A 17693-nucleotide genomic window follows, 5' to 3' on the forward strand; every position below is an offset into this window, starting at 1 on the left:
CGTGTCAAAAATAATTGCCCAGGCCTGCCTTAAGTCCAGGTGTGAAGAAATAACTTCTGAACTACAGCGGATTTGAAACAATAGAGAACAGGTGGTAAACAATAAAGGTGCTGATTGGGTGAAAATAATTTGGAACAACAGCTAAGAAGAATATGCTAATTAGGCAGGAAGGAAAACATAGAATCACGGACAAATTTGAAAGGAAATGGAAAATATAAATATAGATTAAAAAATGTGGATGTAGTACTTGGTATGCTTATGACACTGTAAAGTTGCCACAGGTGTAATAACGTTGAACGTATCAGCATGAAATTAAAGTGTGACAAAATTGGACTTGAAATGAAAAGTGCTGCTGGTTTAGGCAAGGAAAAAAAAAGAAAAAAGGACATAACCGTAGACTTTTAATAGCTACTCCCCATGGGACATCTGCGACAAGCTGTCAAAAACAGCTCTCTTGAGTCGGGATATCGCCGTAAAAGTTGTAAAAGTTTGAAGTCTGTTTTTTTAGAGACTGTTCACGGGCCATAAATACTTTTTTAGAGCGTAGGACATCAGCTTTTACAAGGTGGATAATAATGAGTCTTACGAGGCTTTTTCAGCATTAGTTTTTGAAATGTCCTGTTGTATTAGCAGATTTATGGAAACAATACAGAAGTTATCATGTCAAATTTAAATAAATACAACAAAGAATGGAATGATTTTCAATCTCATTTATCTTTTTGTTTTAATTTAGCATTATTTCTTATTATTAATCACAAAAGATGATTATTGAAAATGACAAAATTATGTGGCAAAGTCTCAATGTGTGCAAAACATATTACATCCAAATGTGGATGTGTGGATGCAGTGGTTACATTACGGAGATTAGTAGTATTCACATTGTAAACACCGAAGTGTATATCCGCTTCACGCAGCGGAGCTAGGAAAAATAAGGCATTATATTTTGCGTCCTCTTCTACTGATGTTTTATTGCTGGAATGGTACTTTCAGTTGAGTTGCATTGGGCTTGAGAAAATGCTGAAATAATATAAACATTGTATTCCTCTTCAAGAGAAATTCACTGTGGAAGTCATGCTCCTCCGGGTTCTCTGGACCACCAATGACGGACATGACAGCCGTGTTCATCTTTGCGAACAATGATTTATTTTGCAATAAGTTGTGCTTTTCAGCCATGTTAAAGTTTCTCTCGCTCGTTCTCCACCATCGACAACCTCCTCTCCTTCCCGACTGCTGCCTTTAACAGAACGACAGGTGATCAGACAAACACTCACAGCTGTGTCATCTACGCACCTGTCACTAATCTCGAAGCCGATCCTGACACACCCCGCTTTGCTGTAGGTCCGCAGGCCACCCCCCCCCCCCCCCCCCACATTCACATTTTTAGCAGACGCAATATAAAGGGAGGGTTAAAACAAATTGGAAAACATTAAAAATGTCATAATAAGAAAAAATGACAAGCAGACACTGAAGATAAATAATCACAATAATGTCTATACAATATAATATTTATATTTCCTTTTTGCTCATAATGTTAACCGTATTAGTTTTGAAGCAATCATTTTACCAGGCGACCAAAAACATGCATTGAAGTTATCTTAATAATAATTTTACATGCCTTTATCCACACTGTCTATGCGGAGAAATGGTCTCCAGTTCTGTAGATGGCATCACACCAAGAGGGGGCGACATATCCAGTCTGGTTATGGAAATGGGGCATTTTAAGTAGGGATGTCCGATAATGTCTTTTTGCCGATATCCGATATACCGATATTGTCCAACTCTTTAATTACCGATACTGATATCAACCGATACCGATATTAACCGATATATGCAGTCGTGGAATTAACACATTATTATGCCTAATTTGGACAACCAGGTATGGTGAAGATAAGGTACTTTTTAAAAAAATTAATAAAATAAGATAAATAAATTAAAAACATTTTCTTGAATAAAAAAGAAAGTAAAACAATATAAAAACAGTTACATAGAAACTAGTAATTAATGAAGATGAGTAAAATTAACTGTTAAAGGTTAGTACTTTTAGTGGACCAGCAGCACGCACAATCATGTGTGCTTACGGACTGTATCCTTTGCAGACTGTATTGATATATATTGATATATAATGTAGGAACCAGAATATTAATAACAGAAAGAAACAACCCTTTTGTGTGAATGAGTGTGAATGAGTGTCAATGGGGGAGGGAGTTTTTTTTGGGTTGGTGCACTAATTGTGTTTTTTTATGTTGATTTAATAAAAAAAAAAAAAAAAACGATACAGATAATATAAAAAATGATACCGATAATTTCTGATATTACATTTTAAGGCACTTATCGGTCAATAATATCGGCAGGCCGATGTTATCGGACATCTCTAATTCTAAGTAAAGTTAGTTGCTCAGAAACTAACTGATATTATAGAAAATGACTGCGAGATTCATTTTATGTAAGGTAATACAGTACACCGAATAAAGTACCGTGGTACTAATAAATTAAAAACAGTACTATACTGCTTTTGAAAAATACCAGTACTTTTATTTTTCATCGACATGATGAAGCCGTGGCACATGTTAGTCAACACTCACACTGTCACACAGCACTTGCAAGCAGAAACAGTGTAAAGACAGAAGATGGAGAATGGACGTATTTTGGTTTCAAACCTCACGATAAAGGTGGAGCTATAAAAACTAAAGCGCTGCTCTGCAAGCAGCACTCTGAAACATAACTATTTAATAGCTAATGTCTCTCCGAAGTGTTTTGGCTACTTGTAAATCACCAATCCTCAAATAACTAATATTGTGGCATGGGCAACACAATATATTCTTTTTTGCGTCCTCTTCTACTGATGCTTTATTGCTGCAATCCCTTCAGTTGAGTTGAGTTGGGTTTGAGAAAATGCTGAAAGAATATACTAGATAAATGTATTTCTCTTCAAGAAAAAAGTCATTTTTTTTGCAGAAGCTTCACATTGGTGGGGACACACAAGGGCATGCAAGGTTAAAAAAAAAAGTAAAAAGTATTAAACATATTATAATAGGCTTAAAAAACACCCTGATGACCAATTTCCTTTATGTATTTTCTGGTCCATAAAATTAGGGTTGTCCTAATACCAATATTTTTTGTATTTTGATAATTTTCTAAATAACTGGGAGCACAAAAAATGGCAATATTGGCTTTATTTTAACAAAACATATTAGTATTAATCAAACATATGTTTCTAATTGCAGTCAAAGAAAATATTTGGCATTAAATAACATAGTAAATACACTAGAAAACGTCTCTTTTAGTAGCAAGTAAGCAAACAGGTAACAAAGGCTCCTAATTTGGCTGGTGATGTAACATTAAAAGAAGACATTTTTAACACCAGACATCCAGGCTATGGGAGGATTTGTCAGCATCAAGTGAACCCACGGGAGAAAGACCTCCACAATAAATATATATATATATATATATATATACAAACCCCGTTTCAATATGAGTTGGGAAATTGTGTTAGATGCAAATATAAACGGAATACAATGATTTGCAAATCATTTTCAACCCATATTCAGTTGAATATGCAACAAAAACCACATATTTGATGTTCAAACTGATAAACATTTTTTTTGTGCAAATAATCATTAACTTTAGAATTTGATGCCAGCAACACGTGACAAAGAAGTTGGGAAAGGTGGCAATAAATACTGATAAAGTTGAGGAATGCTCATCAAACACTTATTTGGAACATCCCACAGGTGAACAGGCAAATTGGGAACAGGTGGGTGCCATGATTGAGTATACAAGTAGATTCCATGAAATGCTCAGTCATTCACAAACGAGGATAGGGCGAGGGTCACCACTTTGTCAACAAATGCGCGAGCAAATTGTTGAACAGTTTAAGAAAAACCTTTCTCAACCAGCTATTGCAAGGAATTTAGGGATTTCACCATCTACGGTCCGTAATATCTTAAAAGGGTTCAGAGAATCTGTAGAAATCACTGCATGTAAGCAGCTAAGCCTGTGACCTTCGATCCCTCAACCTGTACTGCATCAACAAGCGACATCAGTGTGTAAAGGATATCACCACATGGGCTCAGGAACACTTCAGAAACCCACTGTCAGTAACTATAGTTGGTCGCTACATCTGTAAGTGCAAGTTAAAACGCTCCTATGCAAGGCGAAAACCGTTTATCAACAACACCCAGAAACACCGTCGGCTTCGCTGGGCCTGAGCTCATCTAAGATGGACTGATACAAAGTGGAAAAGTGTTCTGTGGTCTGACGAGTCCACATTTCAAATTGTTTTTGGAAACTGTGGACGTCGTGTCCTCCGGACCAAAGAGGAAAAGAACCATCTGGATAGTTGTAGGTACAAAGTTGAAAAGCCGGCATCTGTGATGGTATGGGGGAGTATTAGTGCCCAAGGCATGGGTAACTTACACATCTGTGAAGGCACCATTAATGCTGAAAGGTACATACAGGTTTTGGAGCAACATATGTTGCCATCCAAGCAACGTTACCATGGACGCCCCTGCTTATTTCAGGAAAACAATGCCAAGCCACGTGTTACATCAACGTGGCTTCATAGTAAAATAGTGCGGGTACTAGATTGGCCTGCCTGTAGTCCAGACCTGTCTCCCATTGAAAATGTGTGGCGCATTATGAAGCTTAAAATACCACAACGGAGACCCCCGGACTGTTGAACAACTTAAGCTGTACATCAAGCAAGAATGGGAAATAATTCCATCTGAGAAGCTTAAAAAATGTGTCACTTCAGTTCCCAAACGTTTACTGAGTGTTGTTAAAAGGAAAGGCCATTTAACACAGTGGTGAACATGCCCTTTCCCAACTACTTTGGCACATGTTGCAGCCATGAAATTCTAAGTTAATTATTATTTGCAAAAAAAATTAAGTTTGAGTTGTCTTTGTAGTGCATTCAACTGAATATGGGTTGAAAATGATTTGCAAATCATTGTATTACGTTTATATTTACATCTAACACAATTTCCCAACTCATATGGAAACGGGGTTTGTATAGAAATAAAATAGAGTTCAAACGACGTCCCTCCTGTCTGTGCCGTCTCATCCTCCTGTGCACGTAACACACTACCTATAATTAATAGTGTGGGAAATATAATAGAGGTAGGGAAATAAAGAAAAATATAATAGTGGCAGAAGTTCAAATAGGCAAAATCGATATTAAAAAAGGACCAACAAATTTTGAACATATAAATGATATCATACTTGCCAACCCTCCCGGATTTTCAGGGAGACTCCCGAAATTCAGCGCCTCTCCCGAAAACCTCCCGGGACAAATTTTCTCCCAAAAATCTCCCGAAAATCAGGCGGAGCTGGAGGCCACGCCCCCTCCAGCTCCATGAAGACCTGAGTGACGTGTTGACAGCCTGTTCTCACATCCGCTTTCCCACAATGTAAACAGCCTGCCTGCCCAATCACGTTATAACTGTAGAATGATCGAGGGCGAGTTCTTGGTTTCTTATGTGGGTTTACTGTTAGGCAGTTTCATTAACGTCCTCCCAGCGCGGTAACAACACACAACAACAGCAGTCAAGTCTTTGTCTACCGTAAAGCAGTTCGTCTGCCGTAAACAGCAATGTTGTGACACTTTTAAACAGGACAATACTGCCATCTACTGTACATGCATATGTGACCCACCCATAATGTGTCACATTTTTGTGTTGATTTATTTATTTTATTTTGTGGTTTGAATTCGTTTTTGGAGCTGTCATTACACATTTATCAGTATTCACATTGGTCAGTAGGGGGCAGTAGGGCGTTTCTTCCCAATTGAATGCTATCACCTGCAGACCGGAAGTGTCTTGTCATTTTGATGAGCGCGACCAGTCTGTGAACAATTGAAACGTCCTGTGTGCTTTTTCCTCCTGTATAACAGGTTAGTTTTGGTGAATCAACTCACTGAATAATATCCATGTGATCTTTATAAGTTTAAGTACACATTCTGATGGTGGGGCCTAACTCTAAAGTGTTTGTGAGTTGTAGTTTGTATTTGTGAATTAATCCAGTGCACAGCTGCAGTAATCAATACAAAAAGGCGACGTGAGTGCGCAATGTTTATATAGGAACTTCTGATCCCAATTCAGACTCCCAAATTAGAGCTCCTGTTTTCTTATTGATTTTATAATGTATATTGGTATAATGTGTGTGTTCTGAAATAGTGACAGAGAATAGAACAAGGATGGACAATTCAACCCTTAACTCAACAATGAGTAGATGAGTGTTATGTGTGTGTATATGTGTAAATAAATGAACACTGAAATTCAAGTATTTATTTTATTTATATATATATATATATATATATATATATATATATATATATATATAATTAAAAAAAATAAAAATATATATATATATATATATAATTAAAAAAAAAATATATATAGCTAGAATTCACTGAAAGTCAAGTATTTCTTATATATATATATATATCTTAACCACGCCCCCAACCACGCCCCCCGCCCCACCCCCGACCACGCCCCCACCCCCCACCCCCCACCTCCCGAAATCGGAGGTCTCAAGGTTGGCAAGTATGAATGATATTAAACTCCCAATCTTGTTATTTTCTGAAACTTTGCAGCCCCGCAGCTAGCACAAACTAACATAAACCGATAACGCAAGAGAAAAGAAATAAGTGTACCCAAAGGCGAATAATGCTATTGCGATAAGTGTCACTCAGGAATAACATTTTCCTAACTATTCAGCGTTGACTTCTGATGACATTGCTCATTTGAGTGGGGACGGCCGTTATTGTGACTTCCGCTACACTCTTGGAAGAAGGGCAGAGACAAAAAGGTGCACGGGGTCATTGATGGGGTGCTCCGACTTGTATGACTGGAATAGCAAACAGCCTCTAGGAAGAGAATAAGTGGAACGTGAAGGGCACAGTAAATTAAGAGTTAAGATCAAGACAGCTGGGCGTCTTCACAAATGTTCTCTCAGTCGGTGCTAGAGTAAATGATGCCGGAGCAAGTTAGTGGAAGCATTATTGTACGTATCGGTTGTCGTGACAACACATCCTCACTGGGAAACAACGGAATATATAATTCTATTCCCTGCGAATTGATTTACTCTGTCATCTAATACAACTACAACCGTTCTACTTGATTTATAATCATCGGCTGTAAGTAAGTGCTAACACGAAGCAATCAAAGCCACTAGAATTTGACCTTTTGGATGATTTTTAGTCACTTCCACTGAGTCGTGGAGGATGGCAATTCGAATGCAAATTGAGATATCAAGGCCAGAGGGACATCTCTGTGGAAAATGCTATGATGGAAAATAATCTCAATCTAATTATGAAGCATTTTTTAAAAGTCATGAGCTTTAGAAACTGGCGATTGCCAGATATGAAACTTTGTAATAACATACTGATTTGTATGTATGGACTTCATGCTGTTATTAAAAAGGACATTATTTCAAGTGGCCAGCGCTGCCTGCAGGAACAAAGTCACCGCCTCTGTCCATGGTGCTGAGGACAGATCACCATCAGACGGGGGCGTGGCAGTGCTGACGGCGAGACACAGCTGCCAGGTGATTAGACTTCACAGGTGGTACGTGTTAATCTAATCATCTGTTGTCTTTAACAGTGAGCGGCCAGGAGCAGGAGGGGGGAGAGGATACGGACGTGACTGAGAAGTCACGTTCTGATGGAGAAATAGTTGGACACAAATCGATGCACATTAAAAACTTTGTTAAAACTGCACCCTTGGGTCTTGTGCCGTGTCTACAGTGGAACACCCTCATAAAGACATGACGGTCAAAAACTGGTAGGGTGTAAAACAAGGGTGTCAAACCACATGGGCCACATGGAGGAAAATCTATTCCCAAGTGGGCCGGAATGGTAAAATCACGGCATGATAACTTAAAAATAAACACTACTCAATCAATCAATCAATGTTTATTTATATAGCCCTAAATCACAAGTGTCTCAAAGGGCTGCACAAGCCACAACAACATCCTCGGTACAAAGCCCACATAAGGGCAAGGAAAAACTCACCCCAGTGGGACGTCGATGTGAATGACTATGAGAAACCTTGGAGAGGACCGCATATGTGGGGAACCCCCCCCCCTCTAGGGGAGACCGAATGCAATGGATGTCGAGTGGGTCTGACATAAAATTGTGAGAGTCCAGTCCATAGTGGATCCAACATAATAGTAAGAGTCCAGTCCATAGTGGGGCCAGCAGGACACCATCCCGAGCGGAGACGGGTCAGCAGGTTGTTTACTTTGTTTTACTTTGGCCAAAAATAGACCAAGCACATTAGGAAAATGTACAAATCACAAAGAATCCTCTGGACAAAACACTTCAATTCTGAGGAAATTGGTGCAGTTTCAAAAACACAATGAGCTTAGACTTCATCTCAGTGTACACTATATTGCCAAAAGTATTTGGCCACCCATCCAAATGATCAGAATCAGGTGTCCTAATCACTTGGCCCGGCCACAGGTGTATAAAATCAATCACTTTTTCTACAAACATCTGTAAAAGAATGGGCCGGTCTCAGGAGCTCAGTGATTTCCAGCGTGGAACTGTCATAGGGTGCCCCACCTGTGCAACAAATCCAGTCGTGAAATTTCCTAAATATTCCAAAGTCAACTGTCGGCTTTATCATAAGAAAATGGAAGAGTTTGGGAACAACAGCAATTCAGCCACAAAGTGGTAGGCCACGTAAACTGACAGAGGGGGTCAGCGGAGGAATTATGGTGTGGGGTTGATTTTCAGGAGTTGGGCATGGCCTTTGAATGCTCCAGGATACCAAAATGGACCACAATGGAAACGAGCCTTTTGGCTTTTTGTGCCATCCATTTACCTTTTTAAAGCATTATACGGATTCAATTCTTTAAGATGTCAATAACCATTTTGGACAATTCCGTGTTCCCAACCTTGTGGGAACAGTTTGGAGCGAGCCCCTTCCTCTTACAACATGACTGTGCACCAGTGCACAAAGCAAGGTCCATAAAGACATGGATGACAGAGTCTGGTGGGAATTAACCTGACTGGCCTGCACAGAGTCCTGACCTGAACCCGATTGAACACCTCTGGGATGAATTAGAACGGAGACTGAGAGCCAGGCCTTCTCTACCAATGACCTCACCAATGTGCTCTTGGAAGAACGGTGGAAAATTCCTATAAACACACTCCGCAACCTTGTGGACAGCCTCCCCAGAAGAGCTGAAGCTGTAATAGCTGCAAAAGGTGGACCGACATCATATTGAACCCTGTAGATTAGGAATGGGATGGCACTTCAAGTTCATATGTGAGTCAAGGCAGGTGGCCAAATACTTTTGGCAATGTATCTACAAAGCCAGGGTTAAATTTTAAGTCACAGTCTTTCTGGGATTGAACACAAAAACATGGTAACACTTTAGTATGGGGAACATATTGTATTTTTTACCTTCTTGAGACCTTCGAAAAATGCCTACTTCTTTAGGACTACCCTTTCTAGATATATAAAGATTTGTATTTACAACATTAATAATATATACAAATTATGTAAATATAAAACAGCTTGTTGTGAAAAATTTGTTGGAATTTCACAAGAAAAACTTAGAATTTTGGCAGTATTATAATAAAAGTCGTAATTTTACTCAACGCAAGTCAAAATGTTACGAGAAAAACTGAACATTTGTGCGATATTATGATAAAAGTTGGAGTTTTACTCAATAACAGTCGCAGTTTTACAAGAAAAGCCTAACATTTTGGCAATTTTTTGAAGAGTCGTAATTTTACTCGACAAAAGTCACAATTTTATAAGAAAACTTCAAATATGTTGGCAATATTATAATAATAATTGGAATTTCACTTGGCAAAATTATGACAAGTCATCATTTTACTCACAATATTTCACTATTTTACAAGAACACCAAAAAAAAAATGGCAATATTGTGATAAAAGTCTGAATTTTATGACAAATGTCACCATTTTACATTAAAGGGGAACATTATCACCAGACCTATGTAAGCGTCAATATATACCTTGATGTTGCAGAAAAAAGACCATATATTTTTTTAACCGATTTCCGAACTCTAAATGGGTGAATTTTGGCGAATTAAACGCCTTTCTATTATTCGCTCTCAGAGCGATGACGTCACAACGTTGCGTCACATCGGGAAGCAATCCGCCATTTTCTCAAACACCGAGTCAAATCAGCTCTGTTATTTTCCGTTTTTTCGACTGTTTTCCGTACCTTGGAGACATCATGCCTCGTCGGTGTGTTGTCGGAGGGTGTAACAACACGAACAGGGACGGATTCAAGTTGCACCAGTGGCCCAAGGATGTGAAAGTGGCAATAAATTGGACGTTTGTTCCGCACACTTTACCGACGAAAGCTATGCTATGACAGAGATGGCAAGGATGTGTGGATATCCTGCGACACTCAAAGCAGATGCATTTCCAACGATAAAGTCAAAGAAATCTGCCGCCAGACCCACATTGAATCTGCCGGAGTGTGTGAGCAATTCAGGGACAAAGGACCTCGGTAGCACGGCAACCAATGGCGGCAGTTTGTTCCCGCAGACAAGCGAGCTAAACCCCCTATCGACCCTAGCTTCCCTGGCCTGCTGACATCAACTCCAAAACTTGACAGATCAGCTTTCAGGAAACGAGCACGGATGAGGGTATGTCTACAGAATATATTAATTGATGAAAATTGGGCTGTCTGCACTCTCAAAGTTTCATATGCTGTAAACCTAGTTCATAGTTGTTAGTTTCCTTTAATGCCAAACAAACACAAACCAATCGTTGGTTAGAAGGCGATCGCCGAATTTGTCCTCGCTTTCTCCCGTGTCGCTGGCTGTCGTGTCGTTTTCGTCGGTTTCGCTTGCATACGGTTCAAACCGATATGGCTCAATAGCTTCAGTTTCTTCTTCAATTTCATTTTCGCTACCTGCCTCCACACTACAACCATTCGTTTCAATACATGTGTAATCTGTTGAATCGCTTAAGCCGCTGAAATCCGAGTTGGAATCCGAGCTAATGTCGCTATAGCTTGCTGTTCTTTCCGCCATTTTTGTTTGTGTTGGCTTCACTATGTGACGTCACAGGAAAATGGACGGGTGTATATAACGATGGTTAAAATCAGGCACTTTGAAGCTTTTTTTAGGGATATTGCGTGATGGGTAAAATTTTGAAAAAAACTTCAAAAAATAAAATAAGCCACTGGGAAGTGATTTTTATGGTTGTAACCCTTCTGAAATTGTGATAATGTTCCCCTTTAAAAAGTCATAATTTTACATGAAAAAGTAATTAATTTAGGAGAAAATATTGCAAAATAGTAACATATTGGCTCTTAACTAGTCATTATTAAGTACTTCTTAATGCCTTATTCGGCATGGCCTTATTATAACCCTAACCCTCTAACCCTGGCCCTAACCAAATAACTCTAAATTAAGTCTTTGTTACTTCGAATATGTTCCCCATACTAAAGTGTTACCAAAAACATATACCGTGTTTTTCGGACAATAAGTCGCAGTTTTTTTCATAGTTCATAGTTCTTTATAATGCATTTTCGGCAGGTGCGACTTATACTCCAGTGTGACTTATACTCCGAAAAATACGGTAACTTTGTCTTGAATTTGAAAAAAACAACATTTTATTTTTCACTAAAGAAGGGTTCGGTGAATGCGCATATGAAACTGGTGGGGTTCGGTACCTCCAACAAGGTTAAGAACCACTGGGTTAAGTTCACTTTTCTCGTGTTTGACAGAGACCTTTTGGGGCAACGAGGGTGCCAAATGACCATCTGTTCGAAGCAGATGACAAAAAACGGCAGGTTTTAAGTTTCATGTGGGTCGAGGAGGAGGAGCCATAGTCGCCCTTTACTGTGTACCTCTTGCTTGGCCCCGGTATAAACTGTTTGCTTGCCTAACAGAATTGCTATTGTGACATCCAGTGGCCACATTTAGAACAGCAGTATATTTGGTTAAAAAAATATATATATATTTGGAAAACTCATCACGTGGGCCAGATAAAACCTGTTCGGCCTGCGGGCCGTACGTTTGACACCCCTGGTTTAAAAGAATCATTTTGAGAAAGAGAAAAATAAAAGTTGTGCGGTACATTTAGTTTCTATGTGATTAAAACAAGTAGCTAAGGGCTATTCAACTCAAATCCCTTCAGGATAGTAATTAAATGACTTATTTGGTTAAGTGACTACAATTAATTACATTTTAAAAGTAATTTTCAGAACACTGGTAGAAACAGTAATGTGGTGTTGAGTTTAAACTAAATACTTTGCACGTTTTGTTTAAAATACCGATTTATGTTGTGTATCATGATTCGGCCTAAAAATACGGGGATATCAGTTTTGGTCCATATCGTCCAGCCCTATGATTTGGTGCATTTGCAAACAGCTAAAATTATATGCCTAAAGCATGTGTATGCACGCACAAAGTAGACCCGGAGATCACGAAAAAGACACTAAAAAACACTTGTTTTCTTAACCTGCGTGAGGATTATGATTAATTCTTCATCTAAGCGGGAATATATAAGTGTCCCATCAGTGAGGCATCCCAATGAGACCAGACATTGTGCAGTAAGTGATTGTTTTATTATGTTATTAGTTTGTATTTTTTGTTTAGCACTTAACAATACTGCTACTTCCTGGTTTTGCTTATCACTCAGCTTCAAACATTTGTAGATCATCCTCCTTGTAATCAGGCTTGAAATATAAGGTTCTGGATCATAATTTTTCCTCAAAGTAGTTGTTGTTGGCTCTCATGATTAGCTATAGTTGTATTTTGTTAAATGAACTAGCGAATGTTGTGATGCGTCTGTGAAATTAATGCACCGACGTGTGCTTAAAATGAGCAAAATACATAAATACTACATGTTTTCATGAATGGGCCTGTTACTACATTACATATATACTTACAGCGTGTATATGAAACGTTTATGGTGGTTTTTTGATGTTTTTTAGAGCACTTTATAGGCTGTATTAAGCGAATCTCATTACCTCCATTGTTAGCTGACTCTTGCAAGCAATTATTTAGGATTCAGGATGCTTTATTATTGTCCATTCTTTAACATGTACAAGACACATAAGAATTGAAATTACATTTTCGGGACAGTCCCTCGGGAGGGTCCAGCCGGAGATGATGGTGACGCCCTCCAAGGGAAAAAAAACTCATTTGTCATAGCACATATAAACATGTAATCACAACAACTCGCAACAGGGGGGGGAGTTGGGGCCGTGGAGGCCGGCCTGCTGTTATAAAGCGCTACTCAACCGTCCATCACCCCGAAGGGGGATCAAGCGATGGTGAAGGCGTGGGGTGGGGGTGGGGAGTGTGTTTGTGTATATGCCCATTGTCTTTGGGTGTAGTGGTGTTGTGTCCATAGGCCCAGGGCCGTTCTGCATGCAATGCAAGCAAAGTTCGACTTCAAGGTGTCGTTGAGGAGGGAGGGAGGTCAAAAGCGTTTGAGAATCCTCGGGGGATGTTTACAGAACAGCCTGCTCCTGTTGTTGCATCAAGGCCATTCGAGGGAGTCAAATCGTAGATTAGAATTTTTGTTTTTCCGCGAGCAGACATTACAATGGCTTGTCTGTTCTATCCGTCCATGTTGGCTCTCATATCCAATTTTTCCCTTTCAGCAAGCTTCTCCATGATGTGATCCATCTTGCGATTCAGTTCAGAAATCACCCCAGACTGTGATCCCACAGCCCGGCCCAAACCTCCGTTGCGACGAACAGCCTTTGGGCTCCTTGAGTGGCTGCCATCGTCTTACAAATTTGACGATACACCAGAGCAATGCACAGCCCAATCAGCAGGTACCCCGCGATCATGGTTCCAAATAGGTAGATGTCTTCCAGGTCCTCGATGGAAAGGACTGATAGGCACATGATTCTCCATTTAAGAGTTAGAATGCAAAAAAAGAGGGGGAAAAAAGTGTTCTTGTCTCACATAAGGATCGGGAATGACAGAGACAATTCCAAAATAAAAAGTGCAGTTCCTCTATGTTCCTTTATTACATTATAAAAATTGAGGTAATTCGAATTATGCACACAAGTTATTGACTGTGATTATTCACTAATATAACTACCATTCCCTCATACGAGGTTCAGGGATGCAAGTTCGAGCCCACTGACCTACTAAAGATCATAGAATCCCACTGACTAATCAGTTGCCTCTGAGAATGATGTCACCGTGGACTGCTGAGATTTGTGCACATAGCAAGAATTACAAGCAATCGGGAAAAACCTTTTTGACTTTCTCTTTCTTTTTCCAGTTTGTTGTTGGAGGGACTGTCTTATCTTTTATCACCTCACGGGTTGCACGTCTCCAATGACAGTGTGATAAATATAATGACGATAATAGACATTTCAAAGTGGTTTATTTCACATTATGTCCATTATCTGTTCTGTCTTTTTTCCTATTTATAAAGTGAATTTCATCTCCTTCCATCTGTGGCCTAATTATTTCTGTCAGCTCGTCAGACGGAGCGAAATTCAGTGCTGCAAGGTCCTTCTTTCTTCTTTGCTTTATTTTTACAACATCAATGTCCATGTCATTTAAGGGTGTTTTAATGTAATGATGTAACCTGACCACTGCCAGAGACACTTAAGGCATCGTACTCTTTTGAGGTTGTCCTTCCAAGTCAGTCCTTCTCAAATAGTTGGGCGGTGTGATGTAGCGCTTGGCTTCACTGCGACTACAGTGGGAGACGAGGAAAGACCGGGTGTGTCTTCTTTAATGTTAATAAGGATACAATGTTATGCAGATGTGCCGGCTGCGCTTGCAGCAGATGACATGCGGGATTGTGCATGCGCCATGACAATAATTGCTCTAAAAAAAAATGTCTGTGGTACATGGGGCACAATACATGGGACATGTACAAACCCCGTTTCCATATGAGTTGGGAAATTGTGTTAGATGTAAATATAAACGGAATACAATGATTTTTATCATTTTCAACCCATATTCATTTGAATGCACTACAAAGACAACATATTTGATGTTCAAACTCATAAACTTTATTTTTTTTTTGCAAATAATAACTAACTTAGAATTTCATGGCTGCAACACATGCCAAAGTAGTTGGGAAAGGGCATGTTCACCACTGTGTTACATGGCCTTTCCTTTTAACAACACTCAGTAAACGTTTGGGAACTGAGGAGACACATTTTTTAAGCTTCTCAGATGGAATTCTTTCCCATTCTTGCTTGATGTACAGCTTAAGTTGTTCAACAGTCCGGGGTCTCCAATGTGGTATTTTAGGCTTCATAATGCGCCACACATTTTCAATGGTAGACAGGTCTGGACTACAGGCAGGCCAGTCTAGTACCCGCACTCTTTTACTATGAAGCCATGTTGATGTAACACGTGGCTTGGCATTGTCCTGCTGAAATAAGCAGGGGCGTCCATGGTAACGTTGCTTGGATGGCAACATATGTTGCTCCAAAACCTGTATGTACATTTCAGCATTAATGGCGCCTTCACAGATGTGTAAGTTACCAATGTCTTGGGCACTAATACATATCATCACAGACGCTGGCTTTTCAACTTTGCGCCTTTAACAATCCGGATGGTTCTTTTCCTCTTTGGTCCGGAGGACACGACGTCCACAGTTTCCAAAAACAATTTGAAATGTGGACTCGTCAGACCACAGAACACTTTTCCACTTTGTATCAGTCCATCTTAGATGAGCTCAGGCCCAGCGAAGCCGACGGTGTTTCTGGGTGTTTTTGATAAACGGTTTTCGCCTTGCATAGGAGAGTTTTAACTTGCACTTACAGATGTAGCGACCAACTGTAGTTACTGACATTGGGTTTCTGACGTGTTCCTGAGCCCATGTGGTGATATCCTTTACACACTGATGTCGCTTGTTGATGCAGTACAGCCTGAGGGATAGAAAGTCACTAGCTTAGCTGCTTACGTGCAGTGATTTCTCCAGATTCTCTCAACCCTTTGATGATATTACAGACCGTAGATGGTGAAATCCCTAAATTCCTTGCAATAGCTGGTTGAGAAAGGTTTTTCTTAAACTGTTCAACAATTTGCTCACGCATTTGTTGACAAAGTGGTGACCCTCACCCCATCCTTGTTTGTGAATGACTGAGCATTTCATGGAATCTACTTTTATACCCAATCATGGCACCCACCTTTTCCCAATTTGCCTGTTCACCTGTGGGATGTTCCAAATAAGTGTTTGATGAGCATTCCTCAACTTTATCAGTGTTTATTGCCACCTTTCCCAACTTCACGTGTTGCTGGTATCAAATTCTAAAGTTAATGATTATTTGGAAAAAAAAAAAAGTTTATCAGTTTGAACATCAAATATGTTGTCTTTGTAGCATATTCAACTGAATATGGATTGAAAATGATTTGGAAATCATTGTATTCCGTTTATATTTACATCTAACACAATTCCCCAACTCATATGGAAACGGGGTTTGTAATCGTCAAAAAGATGGCCAAAGGAGGTTGGTCGATGAGAATAAATCTAATGGTAAAATATAGTGTACAAATGCAGGAAATATAGTCTATATTTGATTTATATTTTTTTCTTTCAACAGAAATGCTCCTCTTTTTTTCCTCAGTCTTCCTTTTTCCCACAAAGGGTGCTCACATGCCTTTTCTATGTTGTCACCATCACAAGCTTAAGCAATGTCAACATTTATTTCTGTTCAGAGTTGCATTCATTGTATCAATGCATGAGATTCGGACCACTGCGCAATTTCCCCCCACTGTCCACTTTTTTTAAATTCACGCATTGGACAGTTCTTAACCTAAACTGTGTTTGTTCCAGCAATCTTTTTAAGAGGTTTAGTCATGCCGGATGCGTGTCAATAATTTGATCCCTTTTAAACGGATTAAGGTCTTTCCCCACCACCGCAGAATTGTGTCTTTCATGGTTGTTTAACAAATGAGAAGCTACTCACTGCATGAGCTGGAGTTAAATTACACGTTGCCAGCTGGGACATAATCACCAATGCAGTAGTTATCCAATAGTAGTCTCTTAGCCTCAAACCTTTTTGCTTAGTTAAATCCAAGTGGTGGAATTTTTTTTGGCCGGACGGAATAAATAATCACTGAACAACATAGAATATCTGTTTGTGTGTTACAAAACCCACTTTAACAGATCTGCATGCAGGATTGGGTATGGCAAGCAATGTCGTCACAAGGTCAGTTCAACTCATCAGCCTCTCCTGGGGTTAGCTGAGCTGTTATACCAGAAAGAGCCATATTGGACCAAAAAAAAAACAAAAAACAAATCTGTCTGGTGCCGCAAAAAAACAAAAGCCTTATATAAGTGTTATAATGAAGGAAACACATGATATAAGTGTCTATATTAGGTATATTAACCTACTATCAAAATGACTATGTGTCGCAGGTTGACGCAAATCTTCGTTGACAGAAATGTTGAAATGTAATATTTATTCTAAACATTTTAAAACATTAGCAACACTTCTCAGAGGGTGAGATAACTCCTGGAAATTACTGGCTTAGAATGGCCAAAGGTATAGATGTGTGTGTCCAACTTAAAGGAAACGACAGGCTGTCTTCTTCTAATGAATTCATTACAATCTTTGCAGGCTGGGTAACGTTTGCTGTGGTCTGGAACAACATGGCACACAAAAAAACTATCATAAATGCAGTCAATATTACATACAGATAATGTGTCATGAGACATGCAAATATAGATTAAATACACAGAGGACATAAGTAAAGGAAATTAA

This window comes from Nerophis lumbriciformis, linkage group LG31 (genome assembly GCF_033978685.3).
Source record: "Nerophis lumbriciformis linkage group LG31, RoL_Nlum_v2.1, whole genome shotgun sequence".
NCBI classification, from domain to species: Eukaryota; Metazoa; Chordata; class Actinopteri; order Syngnathiformes; family Syngnathidae; genus Nerophis; species Nerophis lumbriciformis.